This window comes from Delphinapterus leucas, chromosome 17 (genome assembly GCF_059928025.1).
Source record: "Delphinapterus leucas isolate spDelLeu-1000000601 "Yukka" chromosome 17, BTC_Dleu_Yukka2, whole genome shotgun sequence".
Taxonomy (NCBI): Eukaryota; Metazoa; Chordata; class Mammalia; order Artiodactyla; family Monodontidae; genus Delphinapterus; species Delphinapterus leucas.
In genome coordinates, this window is record NC_143145.1 from 48,650,712 (window position 1) to 48,665,241 (window position 14,530).

The 14,530-nt window shown below is 36.9% G+C and overlaps 1 long non-coding RNA gene across 1 annotated transcript in view; it reads left to right on the top strand.

Annotated features, from left to right (window-relative positions):
• Window positions 1-3,732: 3,732 nt before the first annotated feature.
• The window catches only part of LOC149746972 (uncharacterized), a 29,205-nt gene continuing 18,407 nt past the window's right edge, over window positions 3,733-14,530 (top strand). The window contains exon 1 of the long non-coding RNA XR_016388381.1: window positions 3,733-4,239. This is a non-coding gene — a long non-coding RNA (uncharacterized LOC149746972). The remainder of the gene's footprint in view (window positions 4,240-14,530) is intronic.

A 14,530-nucleotide genomic window follows, 5' to 3' on the forward strand; every position in this document is an offset into this window, starting at 1 on the left:
TAAGACAGAATGAGATGGCACAAGCAGGGCTAGTTGGCAGTTCTCTTCCTCTTACCCTGGTGTCAGTGGGGCCAGCAGGTAGCTGACCCTCTACCCACACCCGGCATCAACAAGAAGGAATGAAGTGGGAGGAAGGACAGCAAACACTTCACTTCTCCCCTCCCCTGTTGTCAAGAAATCTACTGGGGAGATGAACTTCCACTCCTACTAAAAGGCAACACAATGATATTAATGTTCCCACTTTTCGGGGGAAGGTGTCAGAAGGGCCAATAGGATAGCTGAACTTCTACTTGGTCTGTCTGCAGTGAGACAATGTAAGTGCCCACTTTTGCTGGGGTATTGACAGTAGGGCCCAATGGAAATCTGTACGTAACCCCCAGTCCTCATACTACACCTCCAATAGGATGACTTCCTTCTAAAAAGTAATAATAAAATTAAATGGGATACAGGGTCATATAATAACTCACAATGTTTAGAATACAATTGAAAAATACTCATGGCACCAAGAACCAGGAAATCACAGAATAAATGAGAAAAGACAATAAACCTACATCAGCACTGAGATAAAACATCTATTGAAATTATCAGACAAGGATTTTAAATAAGCTATCACATAAATGCTTCAATTAGCAATTATGTGTTCCTTGACAGAAATGGGAAAAATAGAAAATGTAAACAAAGAACTGGAAGTTATAAGAATAAAAACAAATGAGAACAGTAGAACTGAAAAATACCACAATCAAAAAACTTTGCTCAAGAGCAGAGTGGTGATTACAAAGCATAGAATCATGAACTTAGAAGAGATCAATACAGTGTACCAAATGAACAGAGAAAAATAGACTGAGGGGTAGAGATGGGAGAAAGAACAGGATCTCAAGAACCTGTAAACAGTAACAAAAGCACTAACATTCATATCATCAAAGTTCCAGAATGAAAGAAGAGAGCAAGTAGGACTGACAAAGTATTCAAAGAAATAATGACTCAAAAGGTCCCAATTTTTTAGAAGACATAGCACAAATTCAAGAATCTGAGCAAATCCAAAGAGGAAAAACACAAAGGTATCCTTGCCAAGACGCGTCATAATTAAACTTCTGAAAAGTAGAGGCAAAAAAAAATCTCAAAAGTGGACAGGCAGAAACAATGCATCACTTATTGAGAAACACCAATTCCAATGACAGCATATTTCTTGTCTAAAACTATGGAGTGAGAACCATTGACATAACATTTTTCAAGTAGTAAAAGAAAAGAACTCTCAGCCACAAATTCACACTTTTTATATCCACTTCCTTGTTTGACTCATATTAATGGACTACTAACTCATCTTTCTATATCCGGGCCTGCCATCACCCTTCTCCAAAAATCTAGTCACAGTATTTCCAGAGTGATCTTTCTGAAAAAGAAGCAAATTTTTCTTATAAAAATACGTGATTGTGTTATGAAACTTTTTTTTCTTCTAAGTTACCAGGTAAACTCCTTCAATGGATTCCCATCTTTCTTGGAGTAAAATCTCACATCCAAACTCTCTTTGTCCTTTTGGGCTGCTGTAAGATTATACTGCAGGTTGGGTGGCTCATAAACAACAGGAATTTTTTTCTCACGGTTCTGGAGGCTGCAAGTTCAAGAATAGGGTGCCAGTATGGTCAGATGAGGGCCCTCTTCTGAGTCACAGACTTCTCATTGTATCCTCACATGGCAGAAGAGCTTAGGGAGCTCTGTGGGGTCTCTTTTATAAGAGCACTAATACCATAATCACTTCCCAAAGGCCCCACCTACTAATACTATCAGCTACGGAAATTAAGATTTCAACGTATGAATCTGGAGGGGAACACAAAGACTAGACCATAGCACTTACCATACATACATGGACCATGCATGATCTGGCCTCTACCACCCTCTCCATCGTCTTCTTTTCTTTTTTTTTTTGCGGTACGCGGGCCTCTCAGTGTTGTGGCCTCTCCCGTTGCGGAGCACAGGCTCCGGACGCGCAGGCTCAGCAGCCATGGCTCACGGGCCCAGCCGCTCCGCGGCATGTGGGATCTTCCCGGACCGGGACACGAACCAGTGTCCCCTGCATCGGCAGGTTTACTCTCAACCACTGGACCACCAGGTAAGCCGCAGTGAGCATTTCTTATACTGATGGTGAATGGAACTCCTTTCTGCACTGATCCTTAACCATTCATGTTCTGGTAACCATGAATTTATCTTCTCTTTTCCTCAAAAATTCACCCTTCCTTCATGTTACATATCCATTTCAATTGCCTTCTACAGGAAGCCCTACTGATATCCCCCATATACTACTGTCCACAGCATGAATTAAGGTCTTACCGTGTCTTCCTATAGCACTCTGTAATAATTTTTACAGTAACTATGGATTTTCTTATTTGAGTGTCACAATACATTGAATTCTAGGTGGCACGATAATGATTTTAGTAACAGTAACACTGGTGCCTAGTTTAACCCATGACATACTTCAGGTGTTCAATAAATGTTTGTTGAATGAGTGCATGTTTGAATGAATGAATGGTCAATTTGAACTCTTAACCATGTTACTTTTCAAAAATCTGTTACAAGATACCCACAGTTTTCCAGAAGATTAGGGACTTAGGATCTTAAACTTGATTTAACAGAGGAAATTTTTACTCATACATCATGCTTAAATATGTCAAAGTAAAACCATAAACCCAGGAATTTAAGGTTATCCACTTGGACTTTCAAGCCAATAATTAATATCTCCTGCTGACTGTATTAGATGGTTTCAATGCTCCACTCATATCTCCGCAGCACTCATCATTCCATTATATGCTGATAGAATCATGCTGCCACCTGCAATTATCCACCTTAGGGCAGGCCAGAAGTGTACAGGAGTTAATGTATCTGGGTGTAGCTTTCAACCAAGGACAGAGGGGACTGGAAGATAAGTACTTCAAGTTTCTCACCGATTCTTGGGATAACTCTGAGACATGTTCTGTAGAGTTTCACAGAACTCCCCTGAAGTACTGGCAGCAGTTCCCTCCAGGAGTAATTTATTCGGTAATGCACCTCTGTTGGCTTCCTTCCATGCCTCCATTCTCAATTCCCACTCCACTTCTGAGTTTTCTGGAAGCACCTCCCAGATGAGCAGTTTGCATTCAAATTATTTCCTCAAGTTCTGCTTCTAGGGGAATTCAACTGATAGCCTCCTAAGAATCCAGTGCTCCTTACAGAGCCGTCACTGGTACAAGTATCAAGGCACGGCACATTACGTATCACTCCTCCTAAATCCTAATATTTTTAAACAGATAGGAAAGAGCATGACCTTGAAGAGAAAAAGAGTTTATATGAGGATGGCCAATGGATAAAGGGAAGGAGAGACAGTGCCATTTGTTTTCCATTAATGATAGTGTGAAATTTATGGGCAGATGGTCTAACAGGTGTGACTATAATTTGAGGAGCCTCTCCCTTGGTTACAGAAGACTGCTATTGTTATTATTATGGAACCACAACCTCATGACTTTCTTGTTTCACTTGATGTAACCTTCTCCTTTACCCTTAAATCTTTCTACATCACTGAATTGCAGCCAATAGATTTATTTTCTCCCTATGGCTCCATCACAAAAAAAGACACAAATGTGTACACACACACACACACACACACACAGAGTTTTGTGTATGCCAGTGCTAGAAAAGACAAGCTCATGGTACATGTATGCAATGGATATTGTACATTACAGGTCTCTGTGAAATAGTCTTCTGCAGGTTCCTATGTTTATTTTATGAATAATTAACTTTAGTAAAGTTAATTTCCTGAAGATCTTGATGAAGAGTGAAGAAAGGAAGTAAATTGTAAAGCAAAAGACTTCGAAACTTGCCCTTTTTGCCCTCTCTTTGTGTCTTAATGAACAAAGGATAACTGGGCCTTTTCTGAAGTCTTTGCTTGAGTTGAAGACACAAAATGCAACCTGTACTCTTATCATAATATGTTCAGTTTATGAGTACACAAACTTATAAACCGTGAATTTCCCTAAAGCTATTATACCATTTAGAAGATGTTTGCTTGGACGTTTACTTAAAACCAAACGATTGAAGTCTATATGTCCAAATAATTTCCTTCTCTCTTGCTGTCTCCATTTCAGTTTCCTGAGTTTCTGGGAAGGCCTGGTTTCCCCAAAGGAACGATTTCTGGTAGAAGTCTGAAGGTCTGACCCAAGAAAAAAAATCCAGTATAGCCAATGAATTGAGGACAAGAAGGTTTCCAATCAGGTAGGAACATTTAATCTCATACATTACGATCACCTGAAGTAAGGTGTGCTGATAGCTGGATATGATTTAACTGCTTGGGAAAAGATGCATATATATTATATAACCTACCCCACAAGGAAGCTGTTCTCAATTCCCTTAGAGGTTGTGGTGTTTCTCAGAGAGTGCCTTGGGGGAAAATGAATACAATAACAGTATGATGCGCTTTTTTTAAATTTTTAGCTCATTTTTACCAAGTACACTTGGTGATCTTGGTGCCTGTGGTTTAATCCCAGGAGGTTAGACACGTGGAACAGCACATTAACCCTCTTTAGTATTTTCTCCCAAGACAAATCATTTTTATAGGTTGTCTCCATGGTCTTCTAGTTGCTTATCAAAATTAAGCATCAAGTCTTCTAAGTGAGCAATAGCCCCAGTCAGTGTGAGGAAATCAGGTTGGTTCTTATTGGGGCACAGCTTCTTGGTCTTGGCACAAAGTGGGTTCACATAGGGAGTTAGAAGGAGGAGAATGGGGCATGCGAAAGGGGAGTTCTGTGTTCTCATTTACCTATGCATGTTGAAACTCCACTAACAGCTTTATTTTCATTCGCAATTTGTGATAAAAACTCATGGTAAAGGAAATAATGAAGCTGTCCCATTATATGTCAGGACAAAAGATAGTAGTGACATCAAAATCAGGGCCTATCCACCTCATTTGCATCTCATTTGAGTGTTTAGCATAGCATTTGACCCCTCATCAATATTCAATAAGAAGATGTGTGTTGAATGACTTAGGGGTGAATTAATGAATGAAAAAATTTAATATGGTAGAAAATGTGTTTTATCCTTGTATTTTTGTGTGTTGACTTCTGTATTTCAAGACCCAGCACTGTAACTGACACACAGAATATAAGCAATAAAATTTGTTGAAAGAATGAATGAGTCCCCACAATTCTAAGAATAATTTTAAGACCAACACAGACCCCATATCTGCCAAGGTCTATGACAGAAGTATTCAGAGGTGAAAGCCTGGATCTCAGCTAGTGGTAGAGCTGACAGAATTTATCTAGTTTTAATAATTTACAGCTCATCCCATTACATTTAGGCATAGTACCTACATGAGCCATACAATTAAATGTTGACTGAAAAACAATGCACAACCTAGAAGGTGAGAATTATGTTTTATGTGGAGGACATACTGAGGACTTAAGTCAGGAGACAGCCTCTCAGATAGCTCTGAGGGACTGTTCTGAAGAGGTAAGGGAGGGCACAGGGTATTTAGGGGTTCTTGCAAAAAAAACACAGGTAGTTGGAACATCAAAAGATTACTGTTAATTAAAGAAACTAGACATCTTAAGTTAATAAATTTAGCACTTTTCTATATATGGTGAGATGCAAGAATCTGGTCTCATGGAAATCATTCCCTTGATTTGCACTTTAATTATCTAGGGCCAGTATCCTGTTTTCTCCATCCTGAATGCCCTCAGGGTGCGGCTTTGGGTGTGGCTTCAGTGGCTGATGGCTTGATGGCTATAACATCCTGTGTTACGGATAAGGCTGGCTACATTCTTTGTCCACATAAATGACTTGAATATGGATAGTAAATCTGTGGATTTGCAAAACATAATTCTTGGAGCATTTTTATAAGGACAAAGTTAAGGGCAATTTCAGAATCACTAGTGGCTAAAATTGCTATTTATACTTTTCCACTGGTAGGTAGTAATCTGCTGTTGCTGTCTTCAGTATTCCCAAGAGATAACAAAAGCCATTTAATTCAAGAAAGAAATGTAAAATTTAGTACAATGCAGCTTCCACAAAACCAAACACACAAACACACACCCAACTCTCGCAAATATGAAGTAATAATCTAAAATAGAATCCTGGAACTAATTGCAAAACAAGAGCAAATGTACTCATATTGGATAATTTTATTCTTTTATTAATGTTTGATATATATATGTATTTATTATTAAAATTCAAAGTTGCTATATGGAGAAATAGCTTTGTACCGATATTGTTTTTGTATGTGTTTATCAATAATGTATGAGATTGCCTCCTATGCTCCTTTTCCTTTATTCTCCTGCAGGCAGTAGATGTAGTTATCAGTTGTTTTTAAAATTTCTAGGCTGCCAATGGACTAGTATCACTTAAATAAAGAAGGCAAATTGTCCCAAAGTAGGAACGATTTTCCTTCATTATGGAACATAAAGTCCTCATATGAAAGGGGAAGAATTTCATAGCTAAAAGCTTTCAACTACAGAAGATTTATGAGTAACTATGTATGTTGTTTCAAAGTGGACTCTCTATAATTAATGTCTAGGGGTTATCTTTGGCATATAATGATTTTGATTTTTTAAATATTATTAGATAATATAAAAAAGAATATATTTAATTGTATGTAAGTTATGAGAAATAATAAAAACTCCTGCAAACACACCACCAAAACTAAGAACTAGAATCAAAACTGCTGAGTCTTCTCTGTTCTCTACCCTGATGCCACCTTCCTGCTTTCACCAAAGAAATCACTCTGATCTTGGCTTTATGTTCAACATCCACATAATTTTTATCTGATTTTGCTTATTATTGAGATTTATAAAATTGATATCATACTTTAGTCTTCTGTGCTTGCTTTTTTTACTCAACATTATGCTTCTAAGGTTCATCCACTTTGCTTTAACTAGTGTTCATTCATTTGTACTACTGTATAATATTTTATTGTATAAATACAAGAAAATGTGTTTATTATTCTATTAATGATATTTGGGTTGTTTTGGGCCTATTACGGACAGTACTTCCATGAACATTTATTTTAATGTTTCCTGGTACACATGTGCAAGATTTAACATAAGTAAAATAATAGACATACTAAGAGTAGAATTGCTGAGTTGTAGGGAATTCAAATAGTCAACTTTAAAAAATAATGTCAAAATGTTTTCCAAAATTATGGAATCAATTTTCAGTCCTTTTGCTCTATAGCTTCACCAGTTAGAATGGCCAGTCTAGTCTTTTGTTCCTTGTTATTAGTCTGCTCAGCTTGTCCTAGCAAAATACATCAGATTCAGTGGCTTAAAAAACAAGAGATTAATCTTCTCACAGTTCTGGAGGCTGGAAGTCCAGGATCAAGATGTTGGCAGTTTGGGGTCCTCCTGAGGCCTCTTTCCTTGACTTGCAGATGACCACTGCTTTCTTGCTATGTCCTCACATGGCCTTTTCTCTGTGTGTATACATTCCTCTTCTTACAAGGACACCAGTCATATCAGTTAGGGCCCCACCATTATGACCTCATTTAACCATAATTATGTTTTCAACGTCCCTGTCTCCAAACAGCCACATTGGGAGATGGGGCATCAACATACGAATTTTAGGGAACACAATTCAGTCCATAACAATTTTAATTTGTATTTCCCTAATTACTGATAGGTTGAGAATCCTTTCATTTGTTTAATAGTTGCCTATGTTTCCTATTCTGTGAAAGTTCAGAGAATATCTTTTGTCCATTTTTCTACTGGTTATCTTTTTCTTACTTATTTCTATTGTTCTTTAAATACAAGCAAATAATCCTTGGTCAACTATATATGACACAAATAAGTTATTTCATGCCTTCTCACTTTTTTAATGTTGTCTTGTGATAAATAGCAGCTCTCAATTTTAATGAAATCAAATTAATCTTTTAGCTTAGTGTCTTTTTGTTCTACTTAAAATGTCCTTCCCTAGTTTAATGCTACCCAGATATAGTATATTTTCTACTGAAAGTTCTAGTGTATCTTTGTTTTATATTCAAGCCATTAATGCACTTACAATCGACTTGTCTGTATTACCCAATTTCTTTGTTTTCTTACGAATAATTAAGTTTTCCAGCGCCATTTTGGAATGAATGGATTTTTTAGGTGTGTCTGAGCTGTTCTTGACCACTCACATAAATTGCAGAATTGGCAATCCTGTAAAACCTCTATTAAGTATTTTTATTGTAATTGTATTGACAATATAAATTAAGTTGGGGAAAATTTACATCATTATGATGAGTCTTTTCTATCCATAAACAAGATGTATCTCTCCATTTATATAAGACTTCTTTAATATCTTTCAATAAGGTTTTATTTTCTCCATAAATGTCTTGCACATTTTTATTTAGATTTATTCCTAGGTAGTTTCTTTTTCCATTTTAAATAATTTTTAAGCTCTCCCTTTGTTCCTGGATTATAGAAATCCAATAGATTTTTGCATCTTGAGCTTATATCTAGCCATCTTGCTAATAATGTTTTTTAGTAAGAGAGAGGATTTTCTTAGCAAAGAGGAATAAATGTAAAATTAAATAAAAATGTTATGGGTCAGCTCTGGTCAATAGAACTTTCCACGATAATGGAAATGTTCTTAGTGCTGTCAAAAACTATAGCCATTAGTCACATGTGTTTTTAAATTTTTATTTATTTATTTTTTTGCGGTACTCGGGCCTCTCACTGTTGTGGCCTCTCCCGTTGCGGAGCACAGGCTCCGGACGCGCAGGCTCAGCGGCCACGCCTCACGGTCCCAGCCGCTCCGCTGCATGCGGGATCCTCCCGGACCAGGGCACGAACCCGTGTCCCCTGCATCGGCAGGTGGGCTCTCAACCACTGTGCCACCAGGGAAGCCCATAAATTTTAAAATGTAAGTTCAATAAAATTCAAATTTCAGTTGCTAAGTCAATCTTGCCCACATTTCAAGTATTTAATAGCCACTTGTGACTAATGGACACTATACTGGACATTGTAGCTCTAGACTATTAGACTGTGAAGCCATGGCGCCCCGGGATTTTATCTTTGTCAATGGCATAGTGAGATCTTTCATGTGACAGTTATTCTGTTATTAAAAAGAGAAGTTACTTAACCTAGTCATCCCTAACTTTTTGAAATAATCCAACATAGCTTTCACTATCCATGAATTTCTTGAATCATATTTATGTTTCTAAACTATTTCTTGCGTCAGGTGTTCACTTTGTAGCAAGTTCATTGTCCTAAAATGGCACATACCAAAGTATCAAGAGGTTCCCTTATTCCTGATAAGCTGTGATTGGATGAAGAAGACCTTGTTACCCTGCCTATCTGATTTTTATTATAATCAGATGTTAATCTGTATCAGTCTCCATATTCAAAATTCACCTTCAATATTATATGTTATTCACATGATGGTTGTCTTTATTTCATTTAGCTAGTATCATGACCTTATAAATGCAATTTTGGTCATTTTCTCCTAAAATCTCCTATTTATCCGTGTGGAAATACATCTCCTACTTCTTTGCCCTCTTATAAACTCTTCCTGTAATTTAATCCTCATGAGCTTTATTTCCCCTAATTTTAATTACTTAATATTTTGTAAAACATTTAAGAGATCACTGGTATGCTCTTTTTTTCAATCATCTATACATTTAAACAGTGTGTTGCAATAAGAAACAGTACTGGTAATCAGAAGACCAGAGTCCTAGTTTTACCCATAAAAATGAACTATATGTGCATTTAAATAAGGTTTATATAATGTTATATAAGGTTTATTCTGATTCTAAAGTTGTTATGATTATTTAGAAAATTATGTTTGAAATATGACATTATTCAAAACCAATAAAGGTTTGAAATCTATTAAAAATCTACAAACAATTCAAGTATTTCACCTTTTTCCCTGATTTGATATTAAACTGTAATCTTTCACTTACAGCATGCTGTAGCTGCTGTTGACACAAAGACAAAATATAATGTCTAAATATTTTGTACTTGTTTTTTAAATGCATACTTTTGTTTAAAATTGTCTTTTACATAAATTCTTGATTCCCTTTTCACAACTTTTCCATTCCCCATGCTACTGCAATCAATCACTCATGATAGAAAATTATTCTCTTTCCTGTTTGCTAAAGCTCTTTTTAAAATACCAAGTTTCAAATTCTCATCAATTCAAGAAACTTTGGAAAATGAACTTCATAATTTCCAGAATGAATATTTTGTTTCACTGGCTACCAGGACACCATCCTCTCCTAGATTTCTCCCCTCCTCACTCACCATTCCTTGGCAGTCTCCCCTGGTGATGCCTCCCATCCCTCAACGTCTGTTAGAATGCCCTAAGGCTCGTTCCTGGCCCCCTTCACTCTCCATCTACCTTAACTACTCATGAGTTTTAATCTAGTCCCATTACTTTAATGGGAAGATGACTTATGGCTCCCCAATTCATACTTCTAGCCCTAACCACTCACCTAACCTCCAGACTCCTAATTCCAATTTCCCACTAAATATCTCCAATCTATGCATAATAGACATTTCAAACTTAGCAAATAAAACTAAATATTTTGCTTTGATCCATCCATTGCACTCCAGTTTTTCCTGGCTCCATAACTCATCCAGTTGCTCAGGCCAAAAATGTTACATTCATCCTTAAACTCTCACTTTCCCACAATTCCTATGTCCAGTCCATCAGAAATTCTTGCCAGCTCTAACTTGAAAATACATTCTGAATCCACCTACCTCTCACCTTACTCTTGCCATCTTTACTTACTCCAAGCCATCATTGCTTGCCTCATCTAATGCAATAGGCAGCCTCTTCCACAACCTCCTTGCTTCTTCCCCTCTTGCCCCAATCCTTATAGTCTATAACCAATACAATAGCCGGAATAATCTAAAAAAAAAAAACCCATAAATCATATCACATTATTTCGCAAAACCCGTTCCCATCACTTTAGAATAAAAATTAAACTTTTTACCTGTCCTACATGCTTTATTCAATATTTCTTCTGCCCTACTCTCCAAACTCATTTACTACTACCATTCTCTCACACACACATCCAGATTTTCTTTCTGCAGTGGCTTTCCCAACATCAGGGCCTTTGCACTTACTATTCCCTAAAACCTGGAAGATTTAAAAAATCTGTAAGATTCCTCCAAGCAAGATCTTAGAAGGTATTTACATTTCATTTTGTAGAGACATTTGATAGAAGACTTTTTTGCAAAAGATAGATACATTTTACTTTGGCGGCTGTTCACACATCTAGCAATTTCCAAGTTGGTTAAATAACAAATGTGAATTGATGAAGCTAAAATGAAAGAACTGCAGTTGGTGAGACCTATGTGTTTTAAACCGTGAACTTTGAGGAATTGTAGACGTGCAAACTACACCATGGTTTCAGTGTTAATGTGTGAGAATTAGCTAAGGTATTTTCCAAATATTCATTACTCTCTAAAGAGCTTCTGAGCAGGAAATCAGAACAGGGCCTGTGGACCTGAATTTTATCAAGTACCTCAGTTGATTCTGTTGCAAATGGTTTTCAGTCAGCCCTTTGAGAGACACCAAGCTGGGGTATTTGCCCAGATATGATTACCAATGGTCATGCAAGTCACCAGTGAGATACAATCGAGAATCGACAAACGACTGAAAAGAGTGACAAAAGAAGAAGAGGATCCAGTAAGGACCAGTAGAGACGCTATCCCAAGCACTCCTGGCTGGGAGTTTTACAAATGCATTCATATAAATGCACTGATAGTTAACAGCCATGGCGCTGCATATTTTTCTAAGTTGCTGAGTATTAAAGTGTATGGCTGAGCATCATAAGTTGTGTTAAATTATATTTTGGTTGCTGTAAAATTAGGTGTACATTGTGTGTCATAGATGTAGGGATACAGATGTGTAAATATATGTCGTTGTTTCAGTTCTTCAGCTGATACTTCATAATGTCTTGGTAACTTCTAAATGAAGGACCTCTTCAAATATTGTTTAGAAAGAAAAGATACCTGTTCATCCCTGTCCACCTCCCTTTCTTCATCCCCTTCCTTGTCCCTTCACTTTTTTTTTGTTTTAAATCTTTATTGGAGTATAATTGCTTTACAGTGTTGTGATCCCTTCCCTTCTTGAACAAATTGGTCCATTAAGTGAGGTAAAATAACCCTTTGTCAGCATGGGGGAGGTGGGCATTCAAGGAACCACATGACTTGGCATTGGGTCTCAGAGTCTGAGAAAGGGGAGAGGATGTCTGCATAAGGGAGCCTGGAGTTGACTGCTGAAGTCTGATTCGTGTGAAAGGGCATCCACATGAGGAAGTGGCCTTGGCAACCACTCTGTACAGGTAGTCATAACCCGTGCCAGGTGGAGAAAATGTGTGGGATGGGAAAGTGGCAGCTACAAGAATTTACTTAAATACAGGAAGATTGATCAGATAAGTAAGGAGATTAAGGATATGGTAATCAGTGTTATTTTAATATCTGTGGAGGGAGTTAAAATATGAAAAGGGCAAAAACTAGAATGAAAGGGTGTTGAAAGGGAATGGAGGATGTTAATGTGAGCACATGATTTTCAATATAGAGACATTACAGAAACAAACATAGACAATATGTATGCATATGTTTCTGAATATGTGTTTATGAATATGTGTAAATGGTTATGAATATGTGTTTTCATATGTGTGTATATATATATGTACCTAAATCCCCTAGCTCTGCCTATTGAGAGTACCTGGGACCACTACTTCCCAAGAGCAATGAATACACCTAGTGTCTGGATCTTGGTTTCTAAATACAGCTCTCCAACTGAAGGAACTAAAGCTCTTTGGAGAAATGGCTGATTCTAGAGCTGCTACAGGGAAAATATAAGATGACCCTAGAACATATTATTGTTTCAAGAAGTAAGGGATCAGCCATAAAAAGAAATGAAATTGAGTTATTTGTAGTGAGGTAGATGGACCTAGAGTCTGTCATACAGAGTGAAGTAAGTCAGAAAGAGAAAAACAAATACCATATGCTAACACATATATATGGAATCTAAAGAAAAAAAATAGTTTTGAAGAACCTAGGGGCAAGACAGGAATAAAGATGCAGATGTAGAGAATGGACTTGAGGACACGGGGAGGGGGAAGGGTAAGCTGGGACGGTGTGAGAGAGTGTCATGGACATATATACACTACCAGATATAAAACCGATAGCTAGTGGGAAGCAGCCGCATAACACAGGGAGATCAGCTCAGTGCTTTGTGACCACCTAGAGGGGTGGGGTAGGGAGGGTGGGAAGGAGGGAGACGCAAGAGGGAGGAGATATGGGAATGTATGTATATGTATAGCTGATTCACTTTGTTATAAAACAGAAACTAACACACCATTGTAAAGCAATTATACTCCAATAAAGATGTTAAAAAAAAAAGAAGGGAGATATCAAAGAATAATTGGGAAATATCAAAGGATATAGAAGCCAAACTGAAGGGGTTTCCACTGGACAAATCTAGAACAATCTAAGCCTCAAAATAAATGATGGTAGAAACATAGTCAATTGAATAAAATAGGAGTCTATGAGTTCATACTGATTTAAATAATTAAACTGAATAAATTATGTTTGATGAGGAACAGGATATTTACATAATTACAAAGTGCCTTACCACAAAAATGATTAATAATGAAGGAGAAAAAAATAACTTTACAGTGGAGAAGACCGGGTGATACACCTTAATCAAATGAGTGAAATAATATTCCAGTAAGGTTACAAGTTAAAAGTTTGCCAAAATTGTTTGATAGGAAGCAGTGAGAGGACAGAGCTTCACCACTGTGTTATTCCTGCCAACTACACATATCCTGAATAATCATGAGACAAATACAAACAGCTAAATCCTACAAAGTAACTGATCCATATTCTTTAAAATTTTCTCGTTCATGAAATTCAAGAGAAGCCTGAGAAAATTTTCCAGATTAAAAAACTAAAGAGACAGGACAACTAAATGCAACATGTGACGCTGGGCTGATCCTTTTATTATGAAGGACGTGATTGGGATAATTGACAAAATTTGAAAGGGGTCTGAGGCTTAGTAACACTGTAGTAATGTGTCAGTGTTAATTTCCTGATTTTCATGATTATATTTGGATATATGTTTGTAGAAAATACTAGAGGATTTGGGGGAGACATTGCATTGTGTTGGCAACTACTCTCAAATGGTTTGGGAAATAAATTATTTTTATTGTCACTTCAACCTTTCTTTAATTTTCGAGATTGTTGAAAGAAGGCAAAGAAAGAGGAGAAGACCCCTGAGTCAGGTAATCCTCCTTTTCCTGGCAACTCCCCTAGTTAAAAGCTCAGTTTACAATGGTGGTCAGTTTTTCAGTCCATTTGTGCTAATTTCTGTTACTAACAACATAGCATCTTATTTTCTATCTGAGGTTTTTGGATTTTTCCTAATTATGCTTTTGCTTTTTATTCTATCAAATGTCTATGAATTTGATAAAGTCCTCGGTATTAAAAGAAAATCAGTAAGATTCATAAAAATAAAAATAAGTTCTTGGAGAAATTTATAAATTTCTACCTGCATTCAAAGTGGAGTAAGTTGGCAA